General features: G+C 35.8%; 1 pseudogene; it reads left to right on the top strand.

The window, feature by feature from the left end:
• Nucleotides 1-474: 474 nt before the first annotated feature.
• Nucleotides 475-21,737, top strand: part of LOC148110256 (L-gulonolactone oxidase pseudogene) — a 60,439-nt pseudogene continuing 39,176 nt past the window's right edge.

Genomic DNA, 21,737 nt, shown 5'->3' with positions numbered 1-21,737 from the left:
AAATTTTTTTTTCTATGAAAACAAGAAAACGTATTTTGTCTTGTGGCAGATACTAAAACTCTGTGGTTATGATCTATAGGAAAAGAAAGCCCTAAAAAACTTATTCTCAGTAGTCAGGAGCTAATGTTAAATTCCTTTATCTGACATTACCAGAGTTCAAAGATTGTTGTAAATGTCAGTAATCAAATCTACAAAGGATGTCTCTGAGGATGGGATTAGGAAGCAAACCCATCCTGAAGCCAACCGTTAACCTCAAATTATCCTTTTATACTCCAGCAAAACATCAAGGAGATTAGAATCAAGGAAAAACCACGCTAATTGATACTTACTAATAAAGGTCAGCCACAAGAAATAATTAGACCTCTATGAAAGCCCAGGGGGCCTAATCCTCTGCCTGCGTTGCAGTCTCCAACTGGAAGCTTTTAGAAGACACTGCCTCACTGTGAGTGAGGGGCATCCACAGGCTGTGATAACATGAAAGTGTTGAAGATTAGCAAAGCCAGGCATGAGGATATGGAATTGGGAGAGAAGCAAATAGGACATAAGAGGAAAGAATCAGCAAGTACACCAGAGTATCATTTTCAAGTTAAGATCAAGTGAGGAGTTAAATCTCAATGTCATAGTCAGATGGGAACAGACAAAATTTTAGAACCAAATGACTCATTTGGAGTGAAGAATTTTCAGTTAACATGCTGAGCCATGTAATCATGAGATATGTAAGAGAACCATCTGACCAAAGTTTGGATATTAAGCCACAAGACTTGAGCTAGTGTTAGATGTCTAGAGCATGTATTTTCCCACAGCACATCTCTTCTAAAGACTTATGATTCAGACTCTTTACCTTTCTTTCTTTTCCCTCAAATTAAAAGCATGTTATAAAATACAACATATAAAATAAAAGTACACTCTGATCACCAACAGTTTTGGAAACACTCTGCCCTTGGGCAGTGAAATATTTGATTTCCAAAGACAATGCCTCCATGAATTCAGAGGCTCTGTGGTGGACATTTAGTTATGAAAATTATTTCGTTTCCTCACATTCTTGGGTATTTGTAGTTAAATAAGGCCTAAATAGTTTATTCTATGTGGCCATAGTGAAATTTCCACTTCACTCAAGTAACATAGATCATTACCCTTCTTTCAGTCCTTCATTCAAAGATAATTATTGATGACCTACAATGTGGCAAGAGCTTTATTTTCTATTTATTAGAAATACAAATATAAATAAGAAAGAGTTCCTACTTTTAAGAGTTTAGATTCCAGAGAATCTCAAAAGATGGCAGGGAGATGGAAGCTGAAGATTCTAAGATCTACTTTGGATTGTATTAAAGTATAGACTCAAATATTTATTCTTTCTAGAGAGGCAATTCCAGTAGAAGTTGGTAAATATCCTTAGCTTCATACAGGCAGAAACTTTTTGCAAATCGTGTCAATCAGCACATAACATTATTAGATATGGGTTTAAAAGAAGATAGTGTTCAGAATATTGTGCACTGTACAAAATTGTCTGGGGTGGTTATTGATCTTCACAATTGCAGTATATGGTAATGATATTGTATAATATCAGGGTTGGCATTATTTTATTTATATTTATTTTTTGTATTTTATTGTGTATATATTTATGTGACTATATATTTATATGTATTATATTTTGTAATGTATTTGATTCAAATTTCTTGTAGTCTACTTACTTAGTGGATGTAAGTTTTCCAATGTCAAAAAGAAGGTAGTCATTTTTTCCATTTTATTCTTTGCTATATTTCTAATACTTGCAATTTAATAGATGCACAATAAGTATTTGTTGACTATTGTTTCATGTAAAAGCAGGAGTAGGGGTCTATTACCGGATTTTTCTTACCCTCTACCTGACAATGCTATATTCAGAGAAGTGCATCTTTGAAAGGTAAAATCACAAATACTGTCTATGATTTGACACCACTTATTTTATTAGCCCATGGAAAATTACTATGCCTCCAATAGCCATATGGGATATAAACATGAAGGAAAATACACCATTTTGTGGAGAGATTAAAATTTTATTGTGTTATTATTGCTTGATAATGACAGTTATCCTATACAGAAGTGTTTTTTGCAATGAGAGACGTGTGGATAAGTTTGACATGCATTAAATACTGAAACACATAGACAAAAATTATCCAAGCATCTATCAATCTTCTGATTAAATCAAAGATAATGTCAGTGTACTGTTATTAAGCCTTTTGTACCTCATTTATACTTGCTAATCTCCTTTTTTCAAAGATTTTATTTATTTAATTTGAGGGAGAGAGAACATGAGCAGGGGAAGGGACACAGAGAGAAGCAGACTCACTGCTGCTCAGAAAGCCTGATGGAGGGCTTGATCCCAGAACCCTGGAATCATGACCTGAGCTGACTGAGCCACCCAGGCACCCCGCTAATCTGTTAATCTCCTTTTATGGAAGAGAAAGCAAGCTTTGCTATTACAGCATTTGTTAGTCCAATATTTGACTGGAATTTTAAAATCTTGTTTGTTTTGAATTTATTTTGCATAGATACCTTCTATTATAGTAAGTGATAATGTTTTAAAAATAATGATACAAAGTTTTTAAAAAATTATGTTTAAAAAAGTTGATTTAGTCAAAACTAAACAGTCTGACAGGAAGTAATTGCATGTGGTTAAAGTTGTAAAGATGATATGAAAAAAGACTGAAATTTGGAAAACACCAATTGAAGTCCAAGGAGATAGAATTGGTTCATTATTTGCTTGAAGCATAATGGAGATATCAAGACCAGAGCTTGACCTGACCTTAGAATCAAGGTCTTCATAATGGTGTATTAAGATCACAAAGAGATTGTCCTAGAAGGAATTTCTAATTCCTCTTCCCCAATCTCTGCAGCTCACATGGCTTGCTCAAACAACAAATTTATTGTCTTCCACTTTCTTAAGATTTTCTTATCTTGATTGCCTGCCTAGTCTGATCTGTGACCATTGTGATTGTCTACCAGTTTTCATCCTTCAATTCTGACTCTGAGACCAATACATTCTAACTTGCTCCTGAACTCCAGCTTTACTATAATTTTTCCACATCTTTGTAATGCCTTGGGCTAATTTCCTCCGAAGAATAATACAGGTCCTGTGTTTTCAAACATACTACATATATTCTGCCTAGGTGGAGTTCTTCACTCTATGTTTATAAAGATGCAACCAGGGAGACAATTCTGTTATGTTATATACCTCTCTTCAGAAATGGATTTACTCTGACAGCAATGAAATCTAAATATCACCAGTGAAGACAGCTTTCAAAGCCATGTACCTAATTGTTTTCCAGAATTTTGTGTTCTTTTCTAATAAGACAGCAAGCAACATTACATGAACTTCAGGCCACATAAAATGTGGATTGATGCCAGCTTCAACTATAACACTAAGAACGATTTAGGCATTTCTGAAGCTAATGTATAAGAATATATCAACTATACTTCAAATAAATAAATGAGTAAATAAATACAAATTTTAAAAAGAATGATTCAGGCATATTAGTAAAATAACAAAACATTTGTAAAGAAATGATGGGGACAATTATAGCTTGAACACTGAGGATTGAAAGTACCTACCCTCTCACAAAGCATATTTTCTGTAATAACATGATTAGTCCATTACCTTCACTAGCATAATTTTACTATTCTATAAGACTCTTATCCAGGTAAACATACTTATTGTTTATTAGAGGAACTTCATGAAAGACCCATAAATGCTTCAATATAAACCATCAATCGTTTATATCATTAAGATTCTTTGAACCCTCAGCCCCAAAAGCCTTACTTTGCTGTTACTACCAATCTTAGACTGATATATCCTGATTCTTACACAATCCTAATCAATCTCCCTCACTCTTCACATTGAAATACTACCTTAAATCAAACTGTAAATACTCAGTAAAGTAGAATCTTGCCTACCCTTTATGGGACATTTGCCCAGTTCTGTTGAGATGTTTTTCTCCCTTACTATAGTAAGCAATGAACTCAAATCTTTTTTTTTTTTCTTCCAAATCTGTCTTATGAGCAGACTGTGTTGGGAAGCCAGCATACAACAGCTTACAATGTATACATATACCTGCAAATAATCATTTTAGCTGTAAACTTCTCTAAGTTATGGCCACATCAATGATTAAGAGAATATATAATTTGATAATAGAATATATATATACAATGATAAGAAAATATATATAAATTTATATATATAAATATAAACAGATAAGTCCAACCTGGTGGTATCCATGGTTACCTTCATTGAGTTTTTTCGTCATCCTTTGGAAGATAGAAATCAGAATTTTAACATTTAAGCACTGAATCTGAATTTTCTGCAATTTTTAAAATTCCTTCTGAAAATATGTGGTCTTCTGAAAGTAACATTTGGTTATTTTCTATGGGAAACAAATGGAGCTGAGTGAATTTTTGGAATTGATTAAATGTGATTATGTGCAGTATTTCCTTTTTTTTTTTTTCCATCAGATCTCAAGTAAGAGTCTTAAATGACTGAGTTTTAATCCCAGAGATAGGCGAGACAGAAGGTCAAGTAAAGAATTCTCTGGTCCGCATTTTCAGTTTATTCAATCTAGTTTCTAAATATTTGTGACTCCTTCTCCTTATTTTCCCTATCAAATGCAATGCTAGTTGCAATGACAATGGCTCAAGTCTGCATAAAAGGAAAAGGAGACAGCATGATGACCCTACAAAAATAATTATTTATTATTTGAAAATAATTCATTCATCTCCATTGACACAGAGACAGAGCAGAAGCCCTCCACCCCATTTCGCTTTTGCAGCCACAATATCCTGCTTCTTCTTTTCCGCTCTTGTTGGCCCTGATGTTCGTTTAAACCAATTTCATTTTTGCAACAGTGTGTTTGATAATTATGTGGGGAGGTAAGAAAGACGATGCATGAAAATCGAGGACCCTGCATTTAAATAGCTTCCTCGGGGATGCATGCAAGAGTAATAATCTTGGTAATAGTTCATATTTGTGATATTTGCTTTCAAGATTGGACATAATATATTACCAGAGAGGTAGAAAGAAAAGACCAATAAAGGGTAAGGATCAATTTGTTGGAGAAAATGAGAAATGTGAAGAATCTCAGGTTATGTCAAAAAAATACGTCCTGAATCTTCTATCGGCAGCTCTTTATGAGCTAACCATTTACTTTTGACCTTTCCTGAGAGGAGATATGTAATCTTTGCTTAAAGAAATGTGGAGGCTGGCATCCTCCTGGCTGACCTGCACATACAGCTGGGCAAGCACAGCCTGGCCTCATCCACCTGAGAGCTGTTTCAGATGTGACTGCAAGGGGCGGGCATCTTTGGGTTTGGAATGCACAACACAGGGATCAAACACGACATCTATTCACATGATGGCACTGACCCTGTTGACACCCATGGGACCATTCTTGAGTGCTCCAAGTTTAGCAACACAGAGGTGTTCCAGGCAGTGCAGGTGCACCTGGGCTGCCTTGGTCAACCTCATCATCACCCTGCAGTGTGTGCCCCAGTTCTACTTGCACGAGATCTCCCTCCCCTCAATCCTGAAAGAGGTTCTTGACAACCTGGACAGCCACCTGAAGAAATCTGAATACTTTCACTTCCTTTGGTTCTCACACAGTGAGAACATCAGCATCATCTACTGGGACCACACCAAAAAGCCCCCCTTCTCTTCAGCCAACTGGTTTTGGGACTATGCCATCAGATTCTATTTACTGAAGTTCTTGCTCTGGATCAGTTCCTTCTGCTGGGCCTTTGTCAGCCGGATCAACCGCTTCTTCTTCTAGCTCCTGTTCATCAGGAAGGAGAGTAGCAACGTCAGCCACAAGATCTTCACCCATGAGTGCTGCTTCAAGCAGCATGTCCAGGACAGGGCCATCCCCAGATAGAAGACCAAGGAGACCCTGCTGAAAGCCATCCTGCAGACCTGCCCCAAATGATGGCTCACTACCCCATAGAGGCACTTCATCTCCGGGAGATGATATCTTGCTGAGTTCCTGCTTCCAGAGGGACAGCTGCTACATGAATCATTATGTGCAGACCCTACGGCAAGGAAGTATCACAGCTGGACTACTGTCTGGCCTAGGAGACCATCATGAAGACAGTGAGGGGCAAGCCCCATTGGGCTAAGGCCCACAAATCTGCCTGGAGGGACTTAGAAAATGTATCTAGCCTCTTCATAGTTCTGTGCCATCTGAGAAAGCTGGGATGTTCCTGAATGGTATCTGAAGGTGTTCTACAGAAGAAGAAACCAAAAATAAATTGAGCCTGCCCCATTCTTACCCCAGTCCCACCTCCAATTAGGTTGAAGGCTCAATGTCCCACTGGCCTGGTGGGTAATATTACCTCTTTCTGCGGGCCTTCTGCTGCAGCACTAACAGCTGCTCCTACCCACAGTGATGAGCCTGGACCTGGACAGGTCTCCCTGCCCTCCTACGTCCTTTCTCTTCACAACAACCCCATGTAAGGAAGAGCAACCAAGTCCCTATTTACATTTCCATGTGGCAGCTCCTTTTCCTGAACCTATAATCACCACAATTTTTTTTTCCCAGGAAATAGAGAAACCCCAAAATGTTATGCTTCTTTAAGGGGACAGGGATTCAGTCATTCACAGGTTCACATGCCAGCTAGGTGTCTGTGGCTCGGGGACTCCATTAAAGGGTTTGGCCACAGTAGTCATTTGTAAAGTGCTCTCCCTCCTTTCACACATGAGGGTTTTTCAAATGCTCAGGTGAGTGCCCACCTGCCCTGGGACTGCCTTTTTCCAGTTTCTACCTGAGTTTCTACCTCTCATAGCCTGACCTTCAAATATGTCTTTTGCAGGGGTTATTTGAGGAGTGGGATTCTCTTTGCCTTCTTTTAAATAAAGACCAAGAATTGAAAAAAAAAAAACTTGTAATATCAAAAATTTCAAAATAAACAAAACCAAACATAAAATAGGCTTGTATAGCAAAAAATATAAAGGAAAAATTATAGAGGAAAATGATTTTTCTAGATTTTTTCCAAAGAAATGAGTAGGCATACATCAAGTGATTACACCTTCATATAAGTATGCTAATATTATATAGTAAAAATAGCCAGTGTGAAAGACTGTCTGTTTCTATCTTAGTCTGTTTTAGATTGTAAGTTCTAACAGGTCAAAATCTTTGAATTCTCCAAGTTAGTTCAATGTGCACTAGAATATTGAAATATGTGACAAAAGCATGAGCTAAGATATTCATTTTCAATTAGAGATATTATCCTACAATTTGCTCTTTTAGAAGGTTGTGTCACTAAAATACATGTATTTGTATTGATTTATATGCTTCACTCTGAGGCATTTGAAATTGCAAATTTACTTCTTTATCTCTTGTTACTGCTAAAATTAAAACATTTATTAGCATAATCAACAATCCAACACAAGAGAAAAAGGTTTTTCTTAGAACAGGTTTGTTTCTTGTTGGAGTGATCTGTAAGTCATATTCCAATATTCCAAATGCTTAAAACTACATCCCCCCCCCCACAGCATCATTGCATGGCAGTATCATAGTGCTCTTTATCCTATTAAGGAAAAAAATGGTTCACAAGTGACAAAAACAACAAAATAAACCTCGTCAGCTGTCTCTGCAGAAGATAAAAATCAGGAAATAATTGTCTCTTAAGTGCTTTTTCCTCATAGTCTTGATGTATCCCCCAGAATGTGTGTAATATCAATATTTTCCCTCTTCATGGAAGTTGAGGGACAGATGATTTTCACCACTGCTTCTCTCCTTGCTTGCAAATATTTGGAGGAGGAAATATAACTCATTTTGAAAGTCTTTTGGATGGGAGCCTTTCTATTTTCAAAGAAAATACTGGAGTCACCAAACCTGAGACTATGGATTTGGGTTTCAACTTATCAATTAGAGAACCATTCATTTCTTGATTCCACTACAGCAGCCAGATCCAGATCTCAGAAGACCGTGCAGCAATGCTGAAAGAAGGAAAATGCTATACTTTCAGTCTGCAAAGGCCAACAAAAATTGAGACTATATATTCACTGATATATAAAGTTATTCCTGCTGAAACAAGGTCCTTTCCACTAAAAAAATCACAGTTCTCTCTTTTGACACATTTGGAATTATTACTTTGCTTTTAGGGAATCATGTCCTGGAACAGGGGCGATCAGTCAAATAAAAATACTTCTCCTAGGATCACACAAATCTTTTCGTTTACATAAATCAATATCATTCTATCAATGTCTCATTTCGAAAGGATCAAAAGAACTCTTTTGCTAAAGTCAAAGGAGTGACTTAGGACAAAATTTTTACAGTGGATTTTCTGTCAAATGTCAACACCATACAAAGAGGGAAGGAATCCTGACACAGTGGTTTGTCCAGCCACAACCCACATGAAATTAATTCACACCTTGGGAAAGATCCTAAGTTTCCAGTCCACCACTGGTACATACAGCACCCTGGAATAATTTCAACACTTCCCACCTTGGAGCAAATAATGTTCCCCAGAGGGACATGGCTTTGGAAGCAGTGAGCTATAAGGCGGCCTTCTCTAGTTCTCTCAGCCAGGTACCTTTGTGCTATTAATAAACAGTACAACCATATGTGATAGCCTTGGGCCCAACAAGCAGCTTTGCATCATCTGTGCTGATGGAACTCTTGCTGTGTGTGTTTGATCCGGGCCCATTGTATTGGAGAGTTGTGTTAGTTAGGTACAGAATATGTGAACTATATTTCTATATAGACCAAGTAACTTTTATGTGTGTCACTCTCCTTATGAAGAATTTCATTAGTATAAATCTAGATGTAAATCATTACTACAATACTTTTATTAAAAATTATCTTAATACCTGCTTATGATTTAAAATTGACTTATAAGATTAATATGAGCTCCCAATAGTACTATTAGTTATTAAGACAAAAATCAATAGGGTCTACAAAAATAGAAAAAAATAATAAAATAGTAAATTATGTCAATCAGGTATGCTCACTTATAAAATTATATTGGTTTATACTTTAATATATATATATATAAACTATCACTTTATCTTGTCTCAATATCCAGATGAGTGATCTAGTCACAAAGTCAGACCTCATGAAGATAATCAGCTGCTGTGTGCCATCAACACAAATGGTATTTATTATCAAGAAGACAATTCTAGACGTACATAATGTAGTGTCATTCAGAACATAATGTCAACTATCTGAATTACTTGGATGGCAAAACCTTCTTTGCTGATACATCTGTAATCAAGGGACCTTTGACACTTGCACTCAATCTCAGCTGATGTTTTGAAAAAATTCAAAACCTCTATAATTTATTTCTCCACATACTCCTTCTTTCCACTTTATAGCAGCCAGAACATGACTAGACCTTCAGATAAAACTCCCAGGAATTTACATATTAAAGAAATAATTCATAATACAAAAATGATAGTCAAAGAATGACTCAATAGGATGACTATGGCAAGAGTATGGCCAGCATGGAGTTGACAGTTTGGCAACATTGACTGCCCACCCAGCCAAGCATCCAAAACACTATTCCTTGGCTATTTGTGCAAACTAGATTCTGAGATTCTTGTCATTTTCTGAGCCCAATTCTCTTGCTTTTCTACTGATCTCTGAGCTATTTGATATCCCTTCAATAAATTCATTTTTTGCTGAGTTCAAACAGAATTGGTTTCTATTGTTCTCAACCAGGAATTCTGAGTGATACAGGCAACATAGAAGGAATTATATCAGTGAGCGACTTTTATTCCCTGGGACATTTTTTATTCACAGTGCTGCTCTAATAACTATATAGCTTTATAAAAATGTCTTGAATAGTCATAATGAAATTTTCAGGTTGGGAGAATTTGCTAATGGTCAATATTTGCTGAAATCCTGAGAGAGTTCTCCAAGGTTCTGCCTCTTCAATCTGAGAAACCTAACGACATTTCTGTTCTCAATTCTGAAGTGATAGACAGCTATACCAGAGTATAGCATGTTTAAAATTATAAAATTTTCCAATATATTATTCTGTATATTTTTATTCAAAAGTTAATTTTAGTTTTTATGAATGTAATATAACTCACACAAGCATGATTTGGACAAATAATCCATTTTCCAATCAACCACCAAATACCATTATTTACCATTAATTTATAACACATGGCTTAACTACAATAATAATGCATGTGTTTTTATACGCTAAATGTGAATTCAGATCAACATAAATTAATAATTTGAAGGGTGTTTTATCAGAAATGATGTCCAAAATTCTACTCTGTGTTAAAACAAGCTTCCACATTATCTATGTGAGTAAAGTTAACTCAACATTGTACAGAAGTAGAACACAGTCAAAACTTCTAGAGTATGTGTATTGCTTGGCAATCTAACTCCTAGAATAAAATACCTGTTGGTCATTAAGTAAGAAGAGAGAAGAGCACAGACTTGCCTTAAACATATATATGTATGTATTTTTTTTAAAGATTTTATTTATTTATTTGACAGAGACAGCCAGCGAGAGAGGGAACACAAGCAGGGAGAGTGGGACAGGAAGAAGCAGGCTCCTAGCGGAGGAGCCTGATGTGGGGCTCGATCGCAGAACGCTGGGATCACGCCCTGAGCCAAAGGCAGATGCATAACGACTGTGCCACCCAGGCACCCCTGTATGTATATTTTTAATTGGAATTGACTTATCCCAGAACAGAGACCTCTCTATAAAACATAACCACAATTAAGCTTTTCTAAACATTACTAAATGCTCACCATGATAAATGTATTGACTATATTCCCTATGCTGTACTCTTCATTTCTGTGACCTATTTACTTTATAACTGGAAGTTTGTACCTCTAATCCCCTTCACCTTTTTTACTATATACTATTGACTATTTTACATTTTTTGAAAAAGATTCATTTATTTGAGAGAGAGATTGGGGAGGGGCAGAGGGAGAAGGAGAAACTTAAGCAGAATCCATCCTGAGCATGGAGCGCAACACAGGACTTGATCTCATGACACTGAGACCATGACCTGAGCTGAAACCAAGAGTTGTATGCTTAACCAACTGTGCCACCCAGGTGCTCCTTGACTATTTTACTTTTTCATAATTTTATCGTAGCTCATTAGGAGAGCAAGGCTGTTTGAGAGTAATCATGTAGACGTATTTGTGAAAGAGCTAGTATATATGAAATAACTGTGATTAGATACTTATAGTATAATAACTATCCAAAAGTACAATTGCCTGCTATATAGGTCCAATTAAAATACTGTCATCTAAACGGTGGACCTGCATGATATTCTCTAGAATATCCAGATATTCAAGATCCTTTCTATGTATATTGTGCCTACCATACTAAAGAGCAAGAGATTAGCATAGTATTAAAGATATGTGTTCGATGTAAATGTAAACTGCCTTAGATCCTCCTCCTTGACCAGTATCAAAAGTAATACATTTTCCAGATCAACAGGACAAATCAAGTACCAGAGGCTATGGTCTGTCCTAGTAAAGATACCACCTCCTCGCAGAGACTGATTACACTAACCTTGGTTCAACTTATGGTAGTCCATTAACAGTGACCATGGTCCCTATGGTTTTCTCAGGAGTTATAACAGTGAATTAAAATTTTTATGAGGGATGCCTTCTTTAAATAATTGAGAGTAGCACCTGCATGCCTTAAATTTTTGAGTGTGTCATATACTTTTCTGCTTCTACCTAGGTTCTAAATGGTTCCTTATTTACTATCTTGTCCAGTAGCAACAGAGTCACATGCTTCTTTGCAGACTTTCCTTCTGTAATAGCTCTTACTTTACAAGACAGAGAACCAATTCAAGTAGACTGCCAGCCAATAATTATATCCAGCCTGATTTTGTACTCCGGAACCCAGCAAGTGACCATAATATGGATCTGTGTCCTATAAGACCCACTATGATATGAACTGGGGCCAGGTTGTCATTAATAATCTAGACTTTTTACAACCTCACTTTAACAAGGGGCTATGATAGCCTTTTGTGTTCTCTTTTGTCAATGTCATCTGAATATCCAGTATCCAAAGACCTTAAAAAGATATTGGTATCCCTCTTTCCCTTATATATGTCTAGTTTTTCCTATGAATATATTTAGGTCCATTTGGCAAAGCTTTGGGTGAATAACTACTGAATAAGCTTATATGGCATTTCAGCCTTCTACTTCAATGGTGATGGCTTCCCTTTTAATCAATGGGCTTTATGTCTAAGAACTAACTCAGTTCTGGAAAATAATAGAGTGTGATTTTCTATTTTGATGTCTGACATCAATCTTCTGTTTGTCTCGATCACTTTGGGTTACTTAAGTTAAGCAACATACTTCATGACTGTTCATCTGTCTTGTCCTTAGGAACTCCTAGCTAATGGCAAGGCCTTTCTGACCTTATAGCCCTTATGCAATTATTCCCAGGTCCATATTCTCTAGGACTTCCTAGAGAATATAATCAAATGGTATAGTCTCTGGTGTTGTATATAAATCAATTCTATCAAGTTTAATTTTCTGAACCTTTTGAGCTCTTCCTCAGTACACTACCAAGGCAGTTCTGCAATCCACCTATTTAACCATAAGTCTTCTTTTTTTTTCAATCTAAATTTCCAATTGTCCCATTTCAACAGCTAACAGCATATAAATAGACAACATGTTCTTTTGCCAGAGTTATTGGAGAATTTTAAAAATCTGTCTTTTTTCCAGCTCTATATTCTTTTCTCTCTGGTCCAGTATCTATAAGGCATATTCCCTAACACGTTATGGTGGTTATTGCCAGTATGTTAGCCAGATGCCGCAGCCCTTTCACTGAATGATCATTTTCTTCCAGCAGCAGTGATAGCACTCCTCTCTAAAGGTTTTATAAACATTTAACTAGTTATCACACTAGAAACAATGCAAACAGTCTGAGGTAACATATGAGGAACACAAGCATCATCATGTAAGGTATCCACTTCATGTGAAGCCTTTGCTTAATTTCAATCAATGGGCAGATTTTCCTTAATGAGCAAAGATTTATGATCCCATGCCTTAAGAAGTATTAAAAGCTTCCATTTACCTATCTTGTATATATCCTGGGTAGTATTGGTCCCAGTGGAATTAGATACACACGGAACAGACTTGAACCCACTCACAGCTTGGAGCTGAGCTACTCAAGCCTAGATCAGATGAGTTGCAAGCAACTCACAGACTAATGTGTGTAAAATTAAATGGTTTGTACTCAAATCTCCTGAGTTTGGGAATGGCTTGTCATGCAGCAATATTGTTACAACAGCTGACTGTTATAGAATAGTATTCACTTCAGAAACTGAGCCATTAAATTAGCATATATCATTTCATATTTTCTCCCAAGAGTCTGGTTATGTTCTTATTTTAATATTTGCCAAACAAATGTGTCTATAAATCTTGAACACAGCATCTGTAGTTGTTGTTTATAAGAAGTACTATTCCCATAAAAATTAATTTTCAACCAGCATATATTACAACAGAATGAGAGTACAGCAATGATTTTTCCTAACTTGTTTTAGATTCTGACCAAATAACTAACCAACCAAAAAAAGAACTAAATAGATGGATGAGTGAATGAATGACTGGGTGGAATGTAAAAGAACTTTGTTTTTCTATAGACTTGCTTTTAAGTGTTGATCTACAGCTATTTAGTTTGTTCATTTTAGCAGACTGTGTAACTCAATGAGATACCATTTTCCAACTCTATAACAGGAATAATCATACCAACTTCCCCAGAAGTGGTGTGACGTTATAATGAGATATATATAAATTTGCATATCACATTACATATCACAGAATCTGGAAAGCAACAGGCATTCAATCAATGCAGGATTTCCCCCCCTTCTCTTACCCCTCCTATCACTATGTTTAAGGAAGAATAATACTAAACACTGGTATTTATATTATGACTATCTTCATAATCTTTGTTCCCTTAAGAAGAGAGAGAACATACATAGTCATTTTGATACCCCATCTTAATTTTTGTTAGACTTGTCTAGATATATTTTTAGTATGCTGTGCTGGCTTGTCTTATATGTATGAATAATTTGGGAAATCAAGATTCTTAAGAAAGTTACAAGGAAACCATCCACGTGCTGAATGCCAAAATGACAGATATTCTAGAAATGTGCACATGGATGTTTATTTTGAAGTACTTAGGAGGGTTTTTTTGGCACTTTACATTGTGAAATATTAATCCGATTTTGCATGTTTTAAAAGACATTTTGGATAAACAATGGATATAAAATTGAAATGGAAACTCTAGCCAGGAGTCTAAAAGGACATTTTAAAAAGTGATTATCCATTAATTTAGCTTTTATAAGCGTTGAAAATAGAATAAAATTTTTGAAAACAAGCAAAATTACTGGTGTAGACACTTGTTGGTTCTTCCCTGACATAGTTTCTCTCCTCTCCCACCACTGATATTCGGATTTCCTATTGACAAACTCACTTTTTCGTACTCAGCCACCGGATTTGAAAGATTGTCCCCACCCTCAGTTCCAGAAAGGGGAGAGAATGAGGTTTTTGAGTGGTTTTAGCCTATCAGCAGATTATGCTACTAAGGCAACCAAGGAAATCTTTACTGGTGCTTATAGGAGAAAAAAAATTTCTTCTTTTTAGGAAGTCACTGCAATAGACTCTCACTACATGGGAAAGAGGATTTGACCTGGAGTATTCTTTTGTGAACCCAGGATAAACCTGCATGAAAATGGAATGAACCCAGAGAAAACAGAACCAAGAAGTTGAGAAGGAGGGACTGAGCCCTGGTCATATGTCTTGAGTCTGGATCTAGTCTTACCTGAGGTCAGAGGTTTCCCTGGACTTTTAAGTTTGTTTGTTTGGTTTTTTTTTAAGATTTTATTTATTTATTTGACAGAGATAGAGACAGCCAGCGAGAGAGGGAACACAAGCAGGGGGAGTGGGAGAGGAAGAAGCAGGCTCCCAGCAGAGCAGGGAGCCCAATGGGGGGCTCGATCCAAGGGACCTGGTATCACGCCCTGAGCCAAAGGCAGACGCTTAACGACTGAGCCACCCAGGCGCCTCTGGACTTTTAAGTTTTCTAAACCAATAAATCTGAGGCTTGTTTTCTGTATCTTGCCGCATAAAGCATACCGACTGATTTTTTTTTTAAAGAAGCAACTTATTTATTTTTTAAATAATTACGTAAACTTTTTGTAGTCATTTTGAGAAACTCAACATAACATATAAATCTCAGTTTCTGGAATCTTTTCTGTGTGTGAATTCTGCTTTTGCTGTTTGATAGTTGACCTTGGATAAGTATCTCAGTTGAGGTGCTATAACAAAATATACAGACTGAGTGGCTTAGAAAGAAGAAAAAAAATATTTCTCACAGTTCTAGAGGCTAGAAGGGGAGATCAGGGTACTAGCATAGTTAGGTTCTGGTGAAGGCCTTCTTCTGGATTGCAGACTGCTGACTTCTGGTTGTTTCCTCACATGGTGGAAAGAGAGCAAGCTAGTTCTCTGGCCTCTTATTATAAGGGCACTGATCACATTCATGAGAGCTCTGCTGTCATGATATGATTACCTTCCAAAGGCTCTACCTCTAATACCTCTAATACGCCAGGGATTAGATTTCAAGATTTGAATTTTGGGGGGACAAAAACATTCAGTACATAACAGTTAGTAAATGAATATATGTGGTCTTCAGTTTTTCCATGTATATCATAGAGATAAAAGTACCTGCATCACAGGGTAGGGTTAAATAAGCTAGTATATGTAAAGCACTAATAAGATATGGTATATAGCACATCCAATAACTGGTAGCTATTATAATTATCATTGCTTTTAATAATTAGAACAATGTTTTACCGTATATATTGAAAATCTTTTGATTGAATTTCTACATAACGTGAGCATAACATATTCTCTTTAAATAAGATAAAATGTTAAAATAGATATCAATCCAAATATTCAAAAATTTCAACTATAAAAATTCAGTGAACCACCAAAGGAATTTAAAAAAAATTTCTTAGCAAGACTATTGTATCATCAATACAGGAATATGTTAACAATAAGTAACTTCACTGGGTTGCACACATAAAAGTCTCAATATAAGGAAAAAGTGAATTCCTGAAAAGTTATTAGTGATTCTGTATATTGCATTGACGTACATATTAGTAAAAGGCAGGCTAGGGTATATTGAAGCAATTTCAAAATATCATGGGCTAAAGCAAACAAAAGTTAGATTCTTGAATTTTCAACAGCTTTTTACTGGCCCACACAACTCCCTAGGTCAATTGTCCTCTATAAGGTGACTTAGCAAATTAGTTTGTTTTGATCTCATAGCTTGAGAATTTCAGTGAAAGTCCAACACACTAGTTACAGTGAGGAAAAAGAAAAATTAGGGAAATGTCACTTCCACTTTCATTATATATTTCATAACTAAGCACATGATCCTACCTAATAGCAAAGCACCTAAGAAATTCAGTCTCGCTTATGCCACAGAAAGAAAGGAGAATGGGATAGTTTCAAGCACTAATTTACATCTATGAATTAAAAAGTAAAAATGAAATTATTTATAATCTCTAATGAAAATGCAATGTTTTATACACTACAATAAAAAGCTCATAATTTTAGAATTACAAATTAAACATGATCAATATAAATATGAATGAATAATCCTATATCTGAAAATACCATAATTTGTCTTGAAGAAGGTGTAGCTTAGCTGCCTAAGCTAGAGTCACTATTGCTTAGAAATTTGCTATCATCTTTCCACCCTTAATCTTTTTTGATTAACTGTTTTATTGTACCTTTCACAATTCTCTTCTTTCTTTCCTTTTTCAGATTTTATTTATTTATTCCTCTCTCAGAAAGAGAGACAGAAATAGCACAAGCAAGGGAGCAGCAGGCAGAAGGAGAAGCAGGCTCTCTGCTGAGCAGGGAGCCCGATGTGGAACTCAATCCCAGGACCCTGGGATCATGACCTAAACTGAAGGTGGATGCTTAACTGACTGAACCACCCAGGCGCCCCAGACAATTTGCTTATTTCTTAAAAGAGGTTTCCTTCAAAATCTTTGAGCCACAATATCTGATAAAATTGTTTTAATTTTTTTATTAGAACCTCTCTGGGAAGGCATCAACACTACAGATTAAATCAGTAAATTCTAAGACACAATAAAAGATGTGTAGTTCATTATCATAACTGAGAAACAAGAACAAGAAGTGATAGGTAATCCTGGAGCAAAAGAGGTCATGCTCTGAACTCCTTGGCATCTAGGATTCTACAAGAATGAGTACTTTTTCTATCTGTTGGTCTCAAATATACACTTAACAACAACCACAGTCAAAGAGGTTTTTCTTCTGACCATAGCTCTAACCTCTAATTTGGCCTGGAGAAGAGTTGATGAAGGCTGAAAACTCTTAGCTTGAGGTTTCCATTACCAATTTCATATTCATTATTTACTCAGAATTCCTTTAAAAACATTTGAGTCCCAAAATGATTGAGTCCCAATATGGGACAGAGTCACTGAAAATTTTATTAACTTCAATTATTTTATAATAATTGCAACACCTATAACGTCATCTCAGTTCAAAGAATAAAAAGCACACTAGAATAATGTCTTTAATTTTCTTTTTAGCATCCACACTCTAAAAAATATATATATTTACCATCACAGTTTTCTAGAAGAGACAATTACGACACAATTATTTTCCTTTTTATTTATATATTTTTTTAAAGACAATGAATACATAGTTTAAATTTATCCTCAGTCAAAGATAGGACAGACTCAATGTTTGACTGATGAAATCTTCCTTCATCAATTGACAATGTGACACCAAAACTCTAAAGCAAAAATGGGAACATTGATTCTGTATAGTTACTGTTACTGACAATGACAGGAAGGTATATAATACAGAATAAATATTTTTATAGTGAAAGGAATAAAATACTAGAATTTTTTCAGAAATATGGAGGCTTGAGTTTGACATGAATGCGTAATCCCCCCTCTGTAACATAAAACAGTAGCCAGAGGAGGAAAGCTAATAACACAGGAAGGCTTTTTACAATAATAAAAAATTATTGCAAATGACAGAAGACTCAACATTTTAAAAGTCTTTAATGAAAATACCAGTGTTAGCAAAACTGTGGAAGAAACAGAACTCTCATGTATTGCTGCTAAAAGTGTGGATTGTTACAACCATTAGAGAAAATTGTCAGCAACTACTAAAGCCGAAAATGTACCTATCTTTTGACCTGGTAATTACATGCCTAGGTATGCTCCCAACAGAAGTGCATACATATGTTCACTGAAAAACAAGTTCCACTATGTTTATAGAGCATAACTATAAATAATAGCCTCCAACAGAAGCTACCTAAATGCTTATCAGCAGAAAAGTAGATGAATAAACTGTGGTATATTCACACAATGGAATCCAGAATATCAACAGGAATAAACAAACTATAACCATACATGACAATATTAATGCAGCTCACAAGCAAAATACTGAACCAAAGAATCCCAGACCAAAAAATTCACATACATTCCATTTATATAAATAATTATTAATCTACACTGTTAGACTACAGGACAGTGGTTACCCTTGGATGTTACTGATTAACTAGTAGGGAGCATAAGAGAAGCTTCTGGAGTAATAAATGTTCTATTTCTTGATCTAGACTCATGTTACACAAATTTGTTCAGATTGTGAAAATTCATTTTTTGTGAAAATTCATTATTTATGATATTTTAAAAATTAGTTTTTAAACCCTTTAGAAAAAGAGTATTGGTTTACAAACTGACCCCTGTACATGGAGGGAAGGAGAGACCAAAGAAGGGGCAGACCACTCCATTAGTAGGTGACAGTTTTAACAATCAAGGAAACTTACTTTTGAATTCTGTCTTCCGCAGCCTGGAGATGAGTAGATCTCCACCCCTGCTCATGAGAATCTTAAAAGTTTATACAGAGGCCTTAACTAGGTTTAGGTGCACATACCATTCAGATGGTCTCAACAATATTTTACTCTCTCAAGGCTGTGTCCTTGAAAACAGCTCCTGCTGTGGGAATGGTGGGCAGAACATATATTCCCAGGGCAGGGGAAGGGTCAAGAGGAGCTTCTGAATGTTTTGTCTGGATTGGCTCATGGGTCAACCAGTGGTCACATGCTCTTGAGGACTTTTTTCAACAAAGAGGCATTTATTATGTCACATAATCAAAAACTTCAGATGTAACACAGGCTTCAGATGACCTGTTTCTCGGGTACACAAATTACGCCCATTTTTTCAGCTGTTTTCTCTTCTGTGTTGATTTGTAGTCTATGCATGACGTGAAGAGGACTTCCTGCCATTCTAGATCTTTCTTTGAAATACAAATTCAGTGGCAAAATAAATTTCTCATTTCACAAAATTGCCTTATGCCTAAACAGACTGTACTTTACTCTGTGACCATTCTTTGAGCCAATCAATAGAGCAACCCTGGGCACCTGGGTGGATCAGTTGGTTCAGCAGCCTGCTCAGGTCATGATCTCAGGGTTGTGAGATCCAGGCCTCTGTGGGGCTCCCTGCTGGCTGTAGAGCCTGCTTAAGATTCTCTATCTCTCCCTTTGCCTCTCCCCCTCCTCAAAAAAGAAAAAAAAAAAAAAAGAGCTACCCAAAATAGAATGTGCTGATGACTACTGTTTCAGTCAAATTACTTGGACTGAAAAGTGGGAAAGAGGGAAAGAGATTTTCTATCCATAAAAACAAACAGCCAAACATTTCTGGTTTCTTAACAAAAACAGAGTGAATGGATGCCGTGCATCGGAGGTCAAGATAACTCTCAAACAATAGAGAGCAGGTTTGGTTTGACCTTGAGGAGCCTGGAGGACCATGAATAGCTGCTTTGGTGGGTTGAGTTGTTCCCAATTCCTGTGGTGGCTGATGTAAGCTAGCAAGGATGATTATTGCCTCTGATGTCATTGTGTTTGAAAACATGAGCAAGCAAAGAAACCAGTGAGAAAATAAAAAACACAGGAGGAAACAAAGAAGAGCCATCTCACAAGAAGTTGAACTAATGGAAGTGCCAAATGAGATAAATAAAGTAATAGAGTCTCTCAAAGACACCAAATATAAAACAATTTGTGGAGAAACAACAACAAAACAAAATGGATTTTCAATTTAAATTTTTCAATAGTTAAACTAAAAAAAAAATAGTTATGGTTGAAAGTTAACTTGACCAGGAATATCTACTGAAAGAAATACAAAATATAGGAAGAGTATAAATGACGAAAATCAGTAATGAAAAGATGAGTTATTGAGGGCATAGACAAGAGAATTCTCACCTTATAAAAGGAGTCCTGAAATTAAAAAAAAAAAAAGGAAGTGATAGAAGAGACGTGATATTTAGAAAAATGAAGAAATTTTCTTTTATTTAAAGAAAGATTTGTTCCTGAAGATTGACAAGACTCCCTAGGTCCCAGGGAGGATTTATTAAAAAGGTCATTTACTTAGATATATTCTAGTGAAAATTTTGAATTCCAACAGTAAATATAAAATCTTATAACCTTCAAAAAGAGCAAGTAACTTTTAAAGGAAAGAGACTGACTAAATCTGACTTATTTATAACATTAAAACTTATCAGTCAATGAAATATAATCTACTGAGACCAAAGCAGTCATACTCAACTTACCATTCACCTGTCAGGGAAAAGAAATGATATTTTCAGATAGAAATGGATTTAGAATATATATCACCCATGTGTTCTGAAGAAAAAAATTATGAAAATACAACAACCAAGTGACAATTAAATCAGAACTAAGATATTATAAAAGATGAGGATAATATTGAGGAAAGAGTGGTAAGTAATGACTTACAATTTACATAATTGACTCTAAATGGATAATGTTATGATGATTGGGAAATTGTAATTGGGCTGTAAAATAAGGTTTCTTAAAGAAATGAGACAAATTGTGAGGGAAACCCTAAAACTAAATCAACAAAATCCAGGACCTTGAAGCTATAAAGAGTGGAAAAGGAATAAAAGCATTTTAACTGTCACATCTAGAAAAAGGATATGTGACAGAAACTGTTCGAAACTACCCAATATCCATTTTACTTCTCTTCCTTAGTAATAGATACGCAATGTTACTCATGGCATGATGTATCCAATAAAACATGACATTTTCTGCCATGTCTTGTAGATGGAAGAGCTCTGTGACCAAATGCTAAGCAATAGATACATGCGGAGGTTTTGGTGTGATGGCTAGGCGGCTACTAAATGGTTGCTGACTGAACTGGGATGGAGGAAGGCCCATTTTGCCTTCTCTCTTTCTCTTCCTTGATGCCTGGGACATGAATTTAATGGCTACAAGTCCTTGAAAAAAACACTAGAGAGTCAAATTAAAAATACACAGCCATGGGCACACATGTACCTGTGTGTATAAAAGGAGAAAGAAAATACCAGCAGCAATATGAAAGAGGAACTTATACAAATTATGAAAGACTAATGCATATCATTGGCAAGAAAAATAAATAAAATCTAGGAGATATGGATTATTTACATGCAAGCTATAGAAGATCAAAACTGGCCAGGAAGTAGAAATCATAAATATATTGTAGGAGAAACTATAAAAGTGATTAAATGTTGAAAGACCAGATCAATGTATTATTTTAAAACCCATTTTTACTGCAGCATTTTTTCTAGTTAAAAATGAAAGGAAACATCCTAAATATCCATTTATAGAAGAGTGGTTAGATAAACTATAGCACATTCATATTATGAAATATTATGTAACTCTTAAACAAAATGATT

This window comes from Ursus americanus, chromosome 4, assembly GCF_024610735.1.
Source record: "Ursus americanus isolate L20-20 chromosome 4, mUrsAme1.1.p, whole genome shotgun sequence".
NCBI lineage: Eukaryota > Metazoa > Chordata > Mammalia > Carnivora > Ursidae > Ursus > Ursus americanus.
This window is presented reverse-complemented; position numbering and strand designations above follow the sequence as displayed.